Below are 13737 nucleotides of genomic sequence, written 5' to 3' on the forward strand. Positions count from 1 at the left end.
TTTACTCAATAAAACAATGGGACAAGGTGTCAATTATCTTTATTGAATTTTATATTAATGTTAATAAATTATTCTTCCATAAAATTCTAATTTAATATTTCTTTCTCAAAATTAAAAAAAAATCAATTAAACTCTTTAATTTTGGTCTTTCCAAATTTTCACTACCAATTCACCAAATCTCTTTCCCGATTTTTCATATCAATGAAAAAAATTATTAACATTATTTTTTTTCAAAACTTAACGAGAGGAAATTTTTTAATTATAATTAATATGTTTTTTTTCTCTTTCATGTTTCACGATTCATCTGAAAATTATTATTCTCATTTTTTAATTTATCATATTTGTATCACACGTAAAGTCACAATTGTTTGTTATCAATTATGGTGCTTGAATAATATAGAAGATTGTTCTTAAAATTCTAGGTAGATCATGTTTTCAAATTCTTTCTTTTAATTTTATATATTTTCAAATTCTAGAAAAGATCTTTATTTCATTTTCAAATGCTATGTTATGTATTGAGAAAAATATGTTGGAAAACATTGATGTTGACACTATCATCAATGGTTTAGCATTAAAATATTCGAATGTACTATTTTTTAAGTATCTGTATTCTTAAATATATTTTTTGACATATTTTATATTGTAATGAATTACTATTTTTTAATTTTAAAAAATCTAATAAAATATTTATATTAGATATTTCTTAATTTTTTTTATATTAGGGGCATATTTTTTTAATTTTCGCCCCGAGCTTAAAAATAGTCAGGACCGACCTAAATCTCATGTAATTGAAAACACTAAACTGATGATGGTATTTATAGTATACATTTTAACTTTAATTAGGTTTTGATATGTAAGCGTTTAGCATGTTTACAAGTAGGTTTTGTGTTTTTGTACTGCTAATTGCTTTTTGATCTGAATTAGCTTATGGAAGAGGAACAATAATTGCAGCAGGTTGAACCCATTGTTGTTTTGGAAAGCAGTCACCATCTGTGTTGTGAGTCACATTGAAATGCTGAGGAACCCAAGTTTCTCCTTTGGACTCTATTTCCCACAAGACCTCCCTCTGTCTCTCCTCCTCTACATTCTTTGCTTCTTTTGCTCTCTCCCAATCGTGGCTCATTATTGCGTCGCTTAACTCGCTCCATATGGCGGTCGATTCCGTTGATGGTACTCCCTGAAAGGGCAAAAAGAGATGGATCGAGATTGAATTGGAACATGTGGATGGACATAAACATGAACATTATTGTGTGTGAATTTTGAATGTCAAGTAATTCAAATGTGTTGATGATAACATTTGGGTTGTAACAGTTGTAAAAGATTCATCCTTCATGATTAGGATCCAAATAGGACGGATAGTCGTAATCAGTAGTTTTAAGATAAATAATATGTCAAAGAAGTTGATTATTTTTGGCTTGGAGGGAAAAGAAGTTTGAAAAACAAGAATCCTCATTTCCCCCTTAGTTCGTTACGAGAGGTTCATATATAGAGACTCTTTATGTTCGCGTCAGGCTAGTTTTATGATTGTTGCATATATAGTGATAGGTCCGATTGATGTGAATAGAGATATCAATTGATTTTGATTCTGATAGATCGCATGATTGCTATGTATAGAGTGATAGGAGTGCAGGGCTCATGAGTCCTTATGTTTAGAGATATTCTCCGAAAATTTTATGTGCGGAGATGATACGCAAAGATCAATCTTAAGAAAGACATTCGGGAGAGTATAACAAAATGATTTTTACATAATAATTACCTGCAAATCATCAACAGTAGGAGTTTTCAGCTTTGAATAAACTTCTTCAGCATTGTATGTAACAGTCAGCTTTCCACTGGTGGTGTCCTTCATTGTCACAGTTCTGCACCAAAACATAAATTGTTCACATCACTTCAACTTCTATTTCCTGTATTTAGAAGCTAAAACACCTGTCTCAATTGCCATCAAGTTGAAAAATAGTCCTCTTAGTTGATGGCTGGTAGATCTTTCCTTTGACTGATCTATGACTTCCTCTAAGCCCAAGGAAAGACTTATGTCCGAAGTGTAACTCGGCTTTGAGGCCGTTCTCCAGGCACCTGATCCGAACGTCACCATCCCAATCGACGCTGGGGAGAGGGAGAAATCGTATCAAGAGATTTGGAGAGTTCATTTCATACATTTCTCCTCGACTCAGGAGCTTGAGTTGCCTCTTCGCTCGCACCTCGTTTACCGCCGCCACACCTAAAGTATTATCGTTTTAAGAGTGTGCAAGACTAGGCAATTATCAAACATTACTGATGAATTTAGTGTATAAAGCAAATGAGGTACGAACCATTGAATTTAGGAGCACATTGTTGACACCAAATGAGTTCAATGTTTTGTTCCTCGTAAGTTGCATGGAGTGCAGAAACTGGGGGGTGGTGAGAAACCTACAAGAGAATTGACAGTAATAATTTATTATTATTAGTATAACGTTTGTTTATTAAGTTAAACAAATAAGTATGAACAAAATTTTTAAATCCATTTAATAAACGAACAAATACAAATAAATGCATGTTCAGTTCATATATTGTTGAAAAAATACTTCTTATTTCATATATATTATCAAATGTACACAAATTACATATTTATAGCTTTAATACTAATGTAATTGCTTCTAACTTATTTCTAACAAAGTTCTAACAACATAACAACATTCAACTAATTTCCTATGCTCAACACTCCCCCTCAAGTTGGGTTGTAAAACACATCTTTTACTTCCAACTTGGATAAGAGATATTCATGCTGTGAGACTCCAAGCGCCTTTGTTAGAATGTCTGCCTGTTGTTTTGAGGTTGGAGCAAACACTGTTTGAATCAACCCCTTCTGAATTTTTTCCCTTATAAAATGGCAATCTATATCTATGTGCTTTGTTCTTTCATGGAACACTGGATTGGATGCAATCTACAAGGCTGCCTTACTATCACTGTAAACCTTTGATGGTTGATCATTGTTGACTCCTAGTTCTTTTAGTAACCCTTTCAGCCAAACAAGTTCTGAGGTTATTATGTCCATACTCCTGTACTCAGCTTCTGTTGATGATCTTGCGATTGTGCTCTGTTTTTTAGACTTCCATGACACTAATGACTCCCCAGGTTTGATACAAAATCGTGTAACTGACTTTCTTGTCATGGGACAAGTTGCCCAGTCCGAGTCACAATTTGCTATAAGCTGAAAATTGCTCGAAGCCTTTAACATAACTCCTAAACAAGAATTCTTCTTGATATATCTCACTACTCTAAGAGCAGCTTCCATATGCTCCCTTTTGGGTTGATGCATAAACTGGCTTAAATACTGAACTGAAAAAGCTATGTCTGGTCTTGTGTGTGTTAAATACAACAACCTTCCGATAAGCCTTTGAAATTCTGCTTTGTCAGCTAAATGAATCTTTTCTTGTCTCTGATGTTGTTGAAACGATTCATTATAGTCCACTGTAGTAAGCTTGGTATTCTGCTATAAAGGTGTTACTGCAGGTTTTGCACCACCAATTCTAATGTCTTGAATCAGCTCAAGTGCATATTTCCTCTGATTTAGAAGTATCCATTCCTTTGATCTTAAAACTTCTAGACCAAAAAAGTACTTCAACTCACCCAAGTCTTTCATTCTGAAATTCTTATGCAAAACCTCTTTCAATTCAGCAATCATTTTCACATCATTTCCAGTAATCATCAAATCATCAACATAAACTAAAATCACCACAATATTAGTCAAATGTTTCTTAGTAAACAAAGAATAATCATATCTACTCTGAACATATCCTGCTAAAAGTAGAGACTCGGTAAGTTTGGCATTCCACTGTCTTGAGGCTTGCTTTAAACCATAAAGGGACTTTTGTAGTCTACACACACATATCTCCCCTGACTACAAAACCCTTGAGGCAATTCCATATAAACTTCTTCATATAAGTCCCCTTGCAGAAAAGCATTATGAATATCCATTTGCAATAAAGGCCAATCGAAAATAGCAACAAGAGCAAGGACAAAACGGACAGTTGTAAGTTTAGCAACAGGTGAGAAGGTTTCTACAAAGTCAATCTCTTCTCTCTGATTATAGCCCTTAGCCACAAGTCTGGCCTTGAACCTCTCAACTTCTCCTGAGGCTTTGAATTTTACTTTAAATACCCATTTACACCCAATGCATACTTTTCCTGAAGGCAAAGGAATAAGAGACCAAGTTTTATTTAATTCAAGAGCATGAATTTCCTCCTGCATTACTTGAACCCATGAGAATTAGATTGAGCTTCTTGAAAAGTCTTGGGTTCAAGGGAATGAGAAACAAAAAATATAAAAGATTGTGTATGAGGTGGTAGATGTGAATAAGAAACATGGTTAGATATAGGATACTGACCTGGAAGAGAAGTGGATTGCCAGGTATGAACAAAATCATTCAACCAAGAGAGAGGTTTAGAAACTCTAAAAGAAACCCTAGTAGATACAGAACTAGGAACAGAAGCAGAAGGAATAATGTCTGTGGCTATATATGTTGAAGCATTGGGAGGGTCTGTTGAATTGGGAGATAAAGGAGCAATAGAAGATTCTAAAGAATTTGGTAGAAAAACAGAATCTGAAGAAGGAGTTGAACTAACTAGTGAATGGAATGAAATTTGTAAAAAATCAGAATCAGAAATGAGAGGATTAGAAGGGGAAAAAGAATGATCAGAAGATACAAATTTAAAGGGAAAGATATTTCATGAAAAATAACATCTCGGTTAACAAAGAAGGTTTTTTGTTCAAGATTAAAGAGAATATAACCTTTCTGAGTTGTAGAATAACCTAAGAAGACAGATAGAATGGCTTTTGAAGAGAATTTATCATTATAATGTGGCTTAGTTGCATAACATAAGCAACCAAAGACTTTGAGATGAGACAGATTGGGGGTTTATGATAAAGTATTTCAAATGGTGTCTTCCATTGAATCACAGAAGATGGAAGCCTATTGATTATATAACAAGCAGTGAGTACACACTCACCCCAAAATTTAAGAGGTACATTAGATTGAAAACGTAAAGCACGGGCAACTTCTAAAATATGTCTATGTTTTCTTTCAGCAACTCCATTTTGTTGAGGAGTGCCGACACATGAGCTTTGATGAATAAGGACAAGAGAGGAAAAAAATGAGAGCACTCATAATTAAAAAATTCAGAGCCATTGTCACTCCTAATTATTTTAACTATAGCAGAGAACTGAGTTTTAACCAAAGAAATAAACTGTTTGAGGGATGAAAGGGCATCATTTTTATTCTTCAACATATACAACCAAGTTATTCGAGTGTGATCATCAACAATGGTTAAAAAGAAACGATGTCCACTATGTGTAGAAATCCTATATGTACCCCACAAATCAATGTGAATAATTTGAAATGGAACTAAGGACCTAGAAGTGCTTATAGGGAAGGACAACATGGACTGTTTAGCTAAAGGGAAGATAGAGCATTTGTGAACTAAGTCTTGTTGAATTTTAACAGAGTGTAGAAAATCTATTTTATTCATCTTAGAAAAGGAAGCATGCCCTAATCTAGCATGCCAAATACATGTATTGGACCTGGCAGAAGCCATACAAGATGTAGTAAAAGAAAGCTGACTTAAGGCATGATACAAACCAGAAGAAAAAGAAGACTCAAAAAAATATAAGCCTTTTGATTCCCTATCAATCCCCTTCATCTTTCCAGTGGAGAGATCCTGCAGGAGACAAAAACCAAGATAAAATGTGAGGAAGCAATGAAGATCATGAGTAAGCCGAGACACTGAAAGCAAATTGTGTCTAAATTGGGGAACAAACAAAACATTCTCAAGTTTATAGTCTGGAGTAAGGAAACATAAACCAAGATGGGTTATAGGGACATGTTTACCATCAGGAAGAGTCATGAATCGTGTGGATGAATCACAAGTAGTGGGACAATCCAAGCTCTTAAAATCATATAAAATATGGTTTGTTGCCCCTATGTCAATAATCCATTTAAGCAAAGTATTAGATTGTATGGAACTATTAGGGAAGATACCTGCAAGATTAACTGTATAATCTGGTGGCTTGTTCAACAGCTGCAGAATTTAAGTATATTGCTCTTGAGTGAACACCGGAGTAGAAGGCACATGATTAGAATGAGTATATGCAGGCAAGGAGTCAATAGAAACGCTCGAATTGGCCACAACACTGGAAGTTCCTTTCTTCTTTGTGAACTTGTAATTCGGGGGAAATCCGATCAATCGATAGCATTGATCCTTCTTGTGACCCTTAATTTTGTAGTAGTCACAGGTTCCAGAAAAGAGTTTACGTTCAGGAGTAGCAGCAGAATTAGAAAATAATGCTACTGTATCATGTGCAGCAACCACCGAGAGGTGAGACCTTTGAGACTCTTCTTGAATCATCAGGAATAGGCTTGATTCATCGTTGGCACAGGTTGCATGAGTAGAATCTGACTGCAAATTTTTGAATAGGAGTCGTTTAAACCCATCAAGAACTGAAACAGCTTCTGTTGAACGAGATGTTTCATGTTCTGCTGGGAAACTTCGCAATAGCAGGCAGTGAAGGGAATCAAGGACTCGTACTCGTCCCATAACATTTTCAAACGAGTAAAGAATCCTGAAATAGTAGATTCACCTTGACAAAGAGTAGCAATCTCTCTATGCAAAAAAAAAGATACGAGATTCATCTACCTTATCAAATCGTTCCTGTAGATCACTCCAAACAGAAGCAGCACTGGAGGTAAATACCAGCCCAGCCGACAAATCTTTACTGTCGGCGTTCAAAATCCAAGAGAGAACCACCGCATTACACCGATCCCATTGGACTTGTAAGGCGTTGCTGAAATCACTACGCTGACAAGAACCGTCAATAAACCCTAGCTTGTTCTTGGCCAGCAATGCAATCTTCATCAAACGACTCCAGATGCTGTAATTATCTAACCCGACGAGCGGCTGGGAGACGAGGAGAAGCCCAGGCATATCGGACGGATGAAGGTACATCAGATGAGTGAAATCAATTTCCTCTGCAGAAGGCATGTTGAGAGAAAAGAGGAAAAGAAATTGGGGAAAAAGGGAATTAAACGAGGACGGGTGAATATGAAAAGAAAATAAGAAAGAAGTGCCAAAAGGACTAACAAAGGCAAAAGATGAAGGACTGAAATTAGGTTGTACCATGTTGAAAAAATACTTCTTATTTCATATATATTATCAAATGTACACAAATTACATATTTATAGCTTTAATACTAATGTAACTGCTTCTAACTGATTTCTAACAAAGTCCTAACAGCGTAACAACATTAAACTAATTTCCTATGCTCAACATTTATATTCATGAACATGCTCGTTTGAAAGCTCATTTATTGACTCGTTTATAAGCTCAAGTATTTGATTCTCCTTTTTTTAAAATATTGGTGAATATAGGGACTAATTTGAACATATGGTGAACTTTGGAGTTCTAACTGTAAAGTCTAAAAAATTCAAAGACTAATAGTATAATTTTACTATTTTTCTTTGGCTTGCAAATCAAAGGATAAAAATAAACAAACCAACATATTAGATAACATATTCACGAAAATTAAATGAATATGTTCTCAAACTTTAAACGAACATGTTCGCGAACATTAAATGAACTTAACACAAACCTTCGAAAATAAACAAATGAATACAAATACGATATTAAAATTTTAAATGATAAATCGAACATAAACACCTTAAAAAATAAACAAGCGGACATAATATTGTTCATCCAATACATATTCACTTACGCCTGTAGAAACAAGAAATTAAAATCAAGAAATGAAAATGAAAATACCTGCTCGAGTAGGACATTGAGAGATGCCCTGGAGACATGATGAGTCTCACCAAGGATAGGGTTGTAAGGGACTAAGCCAAATATTGGAGGTCGCAACGTGGAAATGCTCCAACACACAACCGATATGAATCGGTCAACAGGGTTGTCTTCCTGGCTACATCCGCTCAGCATGTCACTGCCAATACAATAAACTGATTCCCCATAACATTGAAGATGAGACTTGGGAAAGTTGAATAGAGGTGGCGGCTGCACAAAACAATTCACCCAAACCCATGTCTCTATCAATTCCCGTATTTAAACATTTTAATTTGGCAGTTTTTTTTTATTAAATGGGACTGTTGTTGAAACTAACAAGTCCTTGGTGGCCTTATTTTGTTTTCTCATTTGAGTTGATATCATAATGATACCAAATTAGTATATTATATACAAAATGAATGAAAATCCTTCGAAATATTTAGTCTTTTTCCATGTGATTTCATTCATTTTGAACAAATTATACTTGTTTATTGTACCATCTTAGGTTTAAAAGACGCATTACGGATTGAGACGCAAAGAGTCTATGAAAGTTAAATATAAATCGCAAGACGAAGGCACGTTTTTATAGAGAAGACGTGGTGATATCCTAATATTCATTTTAACTCTCATGATTGTCATTTTATATATTTCATTGATCCCTATGTATTATTTGATAACTAATAAATTTAATAGTGCTTGACATCTAATGGTTCAATAAATTGAATCCTGTATTATTTGATAACTAATAAATTTAATAGTGCTTGACATCTAATGGTTCACTAAATTGAATCCTGTGATCTTTTCTTGTACGCTCTTAAGGAAGCTCTTGGCTTAATCAAGCTATTAATAGGTGACAGAAGTCATGGAAAGGTGGCATACTACATACATGCCTTCGCCTCCACAGCTATAGATGATTGTCAAATGAAACAATTTGTTCACACAAATATTATATAATAGCTAATAAATCTAATAGTGCTTAGCATCTAATGATTCAACAAACTGAATGTTCTAATCTTTCTTTGTAGTTTCTTATCGAAGATTTTGGCTTACTCAGGCTATTGACAAGTGAAAAAGGTCATGGGCAGGTGACAAACTCTACACTCCTTTGTCTCCACAAACATAAATGGCCGTCACATGAAACAACTTGTTCATACCATTAAACAACAAACAATAAAAGTATTTATTTCTAAAGCGGCGTATCTTGCGCCTCTTCAAAAAGCTATAAAAACATATCTTGTATCTCTTCAAAAAAAAATTATAAAAAGCATGTTTTCACGTAAATTTTTAATTCCTCGCTTTATATGTGTCGTAGTGTTTTTTTAAACATCCACATATATCCTAGCTTTAGACGTATTTAAACGTATTTTTTAAAATTAAGCATAATATATCTTTTATTTATGATTTTGTCTAAGATGATGTTTTTACAATAGTATAAGATGAATTTTGATTTGTTATTTAGCACCTTTAGATTATAATGATGACTTACGATACATTTTAATTGTAGTTTCTCTAATCACTATTTTATAACTAAATAAAAATATTGATAAATAATTAACTAACTAAATTGTACTGTCCATATAAATTATTTAATTAATACAACTTTATATATATAAACTAAATCATTTAAAATACAAAATCCAATAAAATTGAAACAGCTGAGGTAATATTTGATTTTCTTCTAAATTCAATTATTTTAATAAATCATTTAACTTAATCAAAATCAAATCACATCAAATGACAAAATATACATTCAAAAAACCAACATAAAATTTCATCGCTTCATTTTCTTTTTTTTTTTAATTCCTTCATTTCTTTCTCCTTCATTTTTCATTTTTTGTAATATTTATTCACTCATTTTCTTGTATTAGTATTAGGGATGAACGTATAATTTTATGTTAAAAAATGAACCTAAAAAATGTTAAATGGTAAAATTTTAAAATTTTAAGAGGTAAAAACAAATTTTTAATAAAAATACAAAAAATTATCTAATATATATATATATATTTAAATTTAAATATTTTTAGAAGACAACACCCATACACTCCCATCGGTTCATTCCATTCCTGATTAGTACTTCATGAGGAGGGGCAATGTATCTTTATTTGTTATTAATGTTATAGATTACATTAGGTTTCTTTAAGTGAAAAATAATTTAAAAAACGTGGGTCATACTTGAAAAGCTGAAACCATAGATGAAGATTGGAATCAAAATTCCATAAACATTTGTTATACACTAAACTAGGCCTAGCTAGTGTGGGCATTAAAATGCTCTAAATTATAATCAATGTCTAGTATTTTTTTAATTACTCTAGAGTTTTTATAACGTAATATCTGATCAGAATACTTTTTAACTACTAACAAAACGCATACTCCCTACAAATATAGTTATTCGAACTCAGGATCTTTAAGAATAACAACACTCACTTTAACTATTGAGACCACTTGATAAGTTAAGATCTAATTTCATTTTAAGTATAACATTTCTAATCAAATTCTTAAAAAAATAATAAATGGATTAGCAACAAACGAGCATGGGATATTAATTAACTAAATAATTAAGGGTGAAAATAAGGCATGAGGTAAACTTGCCTTGAAGGAGGTGAGATCATAGCTTGGTCCTATACTCTTGAATAGGCTTAAAATTCTTTGAACTGTCTTGGGAGCCTTATAAATATAATCCACATCGGAATCACTCTCTATTGACAATGGCCTCGAAATAACTACTTTCGTTCCATCCCTACTTGTTGCTACTGCTCACATGTCCACAATCAACAATTACTACTAATTTCATTTCATCCAAACACACAAATATTTTTCCTTTTAGCACAAAAACAAATTACTTAGTTCAATATTTCAATAAGAATAAAATAACGCAATTGTTCTAAGGATAAATTATATCATTTTTCATTGAACTTTACTCACTTTCCTATTTTATTTATTGTCCTTAAATTTTTAACTTAACGCATTGAACTTTCGAATTACTCTTGTTTTGATCGCTCTAGATTATTTTATTATTATTATTATTATTGTATGACATGACATTTTTTTATTATTTAATATAAAAATAATTTAAAATAAATAATAAAATAATATTTTCTTATTATTAAATTTAAAAAGACTTAAAATAGTCACTGTCCATCGTCGACCACCGCCGATCTTGAAAATAATAATAAAACTATTTTTTTATATTAAATAATAATAAAAATGCCACAAAAATAATAATAAAATTATTTAGAATGATCAAAATAGGAGCAATTCGAATAAGTAAATTAGAAAAATTAAAAGTACAAAGTAAAATAAGAGAGGATGATATTCAGTGAAGAATGGTGCATTTTACTATATATTTAAATAATTTTGTATTTTAAAGTACGAAAATAATAAAATTGAGAATCAAATTAGTTTAATACTTTAAAACACAAAATCAAGATATCTAGACGTTTAAAATTAAATTAAAATAATATTATTATTCCATCATAATTAAATAGCTTTAAACAAATAAATTAATAAAATTAAGAGACTAAAATTATTATTCTACCAAATATATCATAACTCTTAATTTTAAGAAGTCATAATTATAGTATAATCTGAATTCAATAATCAGTCTATTGTCTAGAGATGGAAATTAGTCGAGTTTTTGGTCAATCTAACCTAAAATATATATACTTTTTACTCGAATTTGACATAAAAATATACGTCTCAATTTTTTGTAGTATAAACCTGATTCGACCCTAAAAAAATGTATAAATTTATACTAAAACTCCTAAGTCGGGTTGAGTAGTAAGTTTTTCATCATCTACCTGAATTCGCCATTAACTTATATAAAATTCGATCTGACCTTAACTTGATTTAAAAAGAAAAACTGACCTCATCAACTCTCGAATTATAATAAGAAAAAGAGATGAGTGATGTAAGTGGGAAGTTGACATATGTCGCATAGTGGAGGGCAATGCAGCTGGCTAGCGGATTCCAACCCAAACAACGAGCCATTTGGAAACCATTCACAAACCGAATCAAACACCAAAAAGTAAAAAGGCAAAAAACAAACTCCAATCCCTTAATTCATCTGCACGTCTTAATACTTTCATCTAACTGAAGCAAAAGAATTTAGAAATGGAAAATAATATTTATTCTTATATCAAAATAGATTAATCATGTCAAGGATCGCCAAAAAACAGATTACGGCATCCAAAACCTACTTTCAGGCACGGAAAAAAGGGACTATGGATCATGTAAAATCAATAATAAGATAATAAAACCGTTTTTTCCCCTTTTTCTGGAATCGCGATGATTTAAGAACATTTAGAGTTCTACAAATAAGAAATTATGTTGAGCGCGGACGAGCATGATGTAGAAATAAAACAGGAGACGCAAAACGTAAATTGATACTCATACCATTCGAGGAGCGTAGAGAAGCAATCCGAAGAACAGAGGGAGTTGCGACCTGTAGAGCGGGAGACGAACGGTTCAGCAAAAAGATGGAAAACGAGGCAAAAGGCTTTGATTTTTTATGAAATATCACAACGCTTTTCGGACTTTTTAGAAATGAAAAATAAATTCGGCAGCATTTACTTTACGAATCCATAATTTAATATATAGACACTTTTGGCATTTTCATAAACGGAAAAGAGCATCATCTTCGATCCATAACTTCCCCCCCCCCCCCTTGCCCGGTTGATTCATGTTTTTATACTCCTCCCACTTAATTTTAGTTCATTTGGAGAGCAACTTAAACCGAATATCATTCGACATTCATACCAATTTAGTAATTAAATTATTATTTTTTAAATATAAATTTGATTATATTAAAAAAACCTTTTTATGCCCAATATTACGAGATGAAGAGAACACAATAAAAGCTAAATGGATAAAATGATTATACAATCAATTTTTAAAAGCTATCTAATTCAAATTTAAAGTCTAGGGGCCGAAAAATCATTATGCAAAATATATATTTTCTTAATAGAAAACAATAAATTATATAAAACTTTTTACGTTGATACTTTCAATTATACTAAATCAAATTTCATTAAACGAATATATAATTAGTAAAATATACTAAAATATAATTAAAAAAACATAAAACAACCAGAATCCATCATCATAACATTGTGTTCATCATCAATCTCTCTTAAAAGTAGGAAACTAGAGCTCAATACAATCAACATACATAAAACTACAACACCATAACTCCAGTGCTTCCATGCTATTTCCTGTGTTACATACTACAATTGTATTTTTATTAACATTCTAAAACTGAACTCAAGCAACTAAATTCATGAAGTTCAAGGAAGTCTATCCAAGGGTGTGATCGCCGCAACTCCGCTGAGCTCCTTACTCGTGTACTTTTCGAATGTGACCTTCAATTGCCCCAAATTGACAGCTCTTTGGAATCTTAAAATCATTTCTGCACACTCCCTGCTCACAATCAGGCAATAAATAAAGATCCACCAACAAAAAGAAGAAGACATTAAAAGAGACGTGTCTGATTTCCGGCACATTATAACGCGTGTTTGCAAACCAACGGTGTCCAAGAGGGAGACATTTGCAGGGTACATAGCTGATGCACATACCAAGGAGGGCTTGAATTTCAAAGCTTCATATTCAACCAAGCAGAGCTCTATGAGGTAGAAGGCTAGATGTTCAAACTGAAACCAAACATCCATCACCAAAAACAAATGTTTTCCAAACTTTTCAACATTTTGTCTATCCAATTTAAATCAGTACATCATACCTATTATCCAAATAGAACCCTAATCAACAATCCCAAAATATCAAATGACCGGTTCCAATACAAGTCCATGAACCTACTTTTCTTCTCAATATTTTAATTGACAAACCTTATCAAATAGCTGAGCCGACAGTGATGTTCGAAAAGCTACCACATACCTTGGTGTCTGATCGAGCAGCCTTGATGAACCTTAACTTGAAGACA

General features: G+C 32.5%; 1 pseudogene; it reads right to left on the reverse strand.

Annotated features, from left to right (window-relative positions):
• Positions 1 to 925: 925 nt before the first annotated feature.
• Positions 926 to 13468, reverse strand: LOC120172622 (annotated as a pseudogene).
• Between the last annotated feature and the right edge of the window lie 269 nt (positions 13469 to 13737).

The sequence above is a fragment of the Hibiscus syriacus genome, unplaced genomic scaffold (genome assembly GCF_006381635.1).
Source record: "Hibiscus syriacus cultivar Baekdansim isolate YM2019G1 unplaced genomic scaffold, ASM638163v2 tig00111873_pilon, whole genome shotgun sequence".
Classification (NCBI taxonomy): domain Eukaryota; kingdom Viridiplantae; phylum Streptophyta; class Magnoliopsida; order Malvales; family Malvaceae; genus Hibiscus; species Hibiscus syriacus.